General features: G+C 42.9%; 1 pseudogene; it reads right to left on the bottom strand.

Moving 5' to 3' along the window:
• Positions 1-460: 460 nt before the first annotated feature.
• LOC141414170 (U1 spliceosomal RNA) lies at positions 461-614 on the bottom strand (annotated as a pseudogene).
• Between the last annotated feature and the right edge of the window lie 2,391 nt (positions 615-3,005).

Below are 3,005 nucleotides of genomic sequence, written 5' to 3'. Positions count from 1 at the left end.
ACAAAAGAACTGGGGGCATGAGACAAATGTATGCATAAACAGTTCAGTCACAGGTGTGGTCTGGTTGATCTCATGAGTGGTGGAACCCGCAGTGTAGCTCACAGTTTGAGGAAGTTATCACCTGGATGGAGTAATCTGGCTCCTATTTGAAAGGATTGCTCTGCCTTGGGATGTGAATTGTTCTTGTTGTGGGGTACAGGAAGGCTGCTCCAGGGGTTCTCATCTTCTCTGGGCTTAGGAATAAGCTCATGAGACACACAAAGTGCACACACAGGTAGATTTATTAGAAAAAGAATAGGCTGCAGCTGGAGCAGTGCAGTGGAGCACAGAAACCTGTGGCTCCCTGCTGAGGTGAAGGATGGGGCTTTTTATGATGCTTTAACTCTGGGTTAGTGTAAGAGTTAGGTGAGTTCTTTCCATTGGTCATGGATTTGCATGCATGGGCTCTCTTTTTTTTTTTCAAGGGAGCACTCAAACACAGTCCCCTACTACCACAAATTATGCAGTCAAGTTTCCCACATTTGGGGAAATCACAAATCCGAAGTGCAATGGATAAGCCTCACCCTGGGAAAACCACCTTCATGATCATGATATCTCCCCTGCCAGGTAAGTATTGTGTGGGCTGTCTTTGATGAGCTGGTCTGTTTGCCCTTATTGGGGGTAGAACAACCTTGAGAGAATCTTATCTATTAGCCCTATGGCAGATTTATGAGACCATGTAGCTCCTCCTCAGAGCACAGGAGCACAGATTTATGAGGCCATGTATCCCTTCTCAGGGTGCAGGGCTCATAGTGCTCTCCATGTGGGGTGGGATACTGACTCACTCATCTCCCCCTTAGGTTCCCAAACCAACAAGTCCCCCATCCGAGACAAGTACACAGCTGTTGTTGGGCAGAGGGGCAGTTGTTGGGAGCCATGAGCTGCAATTTGACAAGGTCATTGTGGCTTAGCAGAATCCTGACAAGGTCAGAGACTTTGTCTGGAGAAAAGAAACATTATCCTGAAGGTATTTGCTTATGAAAGGCCAGGAACAGGGCAGTATGTCCTTGGCAACCAGGCCCAGGTTTTGTGTATATGAAACTAAGTGAAACTAGGAGGGGCCGAGTTTCGTTTATGAAAACAGGGAATTTTGGAGAGAGGACATTGTTTTTCAGGTAGAGGGCATTGTTTCCCAGGCATAGAAATTCTCCTTGCATTGTATAACTTTCTGCTTTGTACTGCTTATAAGCCTAATGCAAAATTAAAAAATTTGCCAGTTGGCCATCAGCATTCTGGTCCTCTCAATTTGTGTCCTGTCCATTCATTCTTTTCATGAGCCCTTTCAAGTCAAGAACCTCTGCAATCCAGGTAGGCAATACTCATCTAGTTGCTTCTCAATGACAATGGGGAGACAGGGGGTAGGTATGATGTTACTTGACCTGTGTGGTCTCCAGAGGTTTCTGATAGAACTGGATGGAGGGCTCATACATAAATAGAGGTGAGTATTCCTTGACTAAGAACTGGAATCTGATCCATTGAACCTGTTGAGATGTGAATCTGGAGTGAGCATTATTATATAAGGCCCAAATAGGAGTATTAGAAGGAGCATAAAAAGGGGGCCAGCCAGAGTTAGTGCCCAAGGAGCCCAGCTCCATAAGTTGTTCCAGAAGAACCATGAATTGGCTAGTTCTTGTCTCCTGTTTTGTAATGTGTTCTCTTAACTATTTGGCTATGTCTCTAACCACCCCAGATTTGTTAGTATAAAAGCAATAATTCTCATTTAGGAAAAGGCATGTTTTACCTTTTTCAGCAGTGAATAGGTCAAGTGCACATCTATTTTGAAGCACTGCTGACATGAGTGAATCTACCTGATCTTGTAAAGCTTCCAAAGACTGTGACTTCTTCTATGTCATTAGAAAATTCTCTTGAGAGCTTTTGATAAGTATGGACTGATGAGGAGATGCACCCAATGCCAGTACCTGTTCCAGCAGTGCTCTCCATAGCTATCAGTAGAGGAATGATTTGGATAGCTCTCTTTGATCAAGTATAGGGCACTAGAGGAACAAGAAGAAACTGATTACCATGGACAATGTCAATTTGTGGGGTTAGGAGAGACTTAGTACAGATTCGCTTGCAGCTGGAAGGTACACAGTGTAGGCGGCATTTCTACAAACAAAATAAATCCCAGGAGAAAACAAGCACTGAGTGTTGTTCACTGATTGTGTCATATTGAAGCAAAGGCTCTTGGAGACTCCCCCCAGTGGAATTGACCCCTGTAAATTTTGGAGTCATTGGGGAGCAGGATGAGTTAGTCTTATATTGGTAGTATTGGGTCTTGCCAGGGGAGGATCTAATTTATTTCCTGGTGAGGCGTCAAGTGAGTCCATGTGGGTAGCCAATACCTGTGGGGGGCTTGGAGAGAGAAAAAGCCAGCAATCCTCAGCCAAAGTGGGGTCTTTAAAGGAAAACAGAAGCTGACTGTCAGGATGTAGAGGAGTGTAAAAGAAAGCATCCTTTAAATCTAGTGTAGAGTATATTGGACTTTTGAGGGTATTTGAACAAATAAAGGATAGGGATTGGGAATAATTGGGTCAAGAGGAATGACTGCTTGATTAATGACCCAGAGATCTTGAACATGACTCCATTCGCCTGGTACTTTTCAGACAGCAAGAATAGGAGAATCGACATTTTTACTATGTTGATTCTACCAATCCATGAGCATGGGAGATCTCTCCACTTTCTATAGTCTTCCTCAATCTCTTTCTTCAGAAGTGTATAGTTTTCCTTGTAGAGGTCTTTCACATCTTTTGTTAGGTTTACACCTAGGTATTTGATTTTTTTTGAGGCTATTGTAAATGGAATTGTTTTCATACATTCTTTTTCTGTTTGCTCATTGTTAGTGTATAGAAATGCTAATGATTTTTCTATGTTGATTTTATATCCTGCTACCTTGCTATAGCTATTGATGATGTCTAGAAGCTTCTGAGTAGAGTTTTTTGAGTCTTTAAGGTATAGGATCATGTCGT

This window comes from Castor canadensis, chromosome 11 (genome assembly GCF_047511655.1).
Source record: "Castor canadensis chromosome 11, mCasCan1.hap1v2, whole genome shotgun sequence".
Taxonomy (NCBI): Eukaryota; Metazoa; Chordata; class Mammalia; order Rodentia; family Castoridae; genus Castor; species Castor canadensis.
This window is presented reverse-complemented; position numbering and strand designations above follow the sequence as displayed.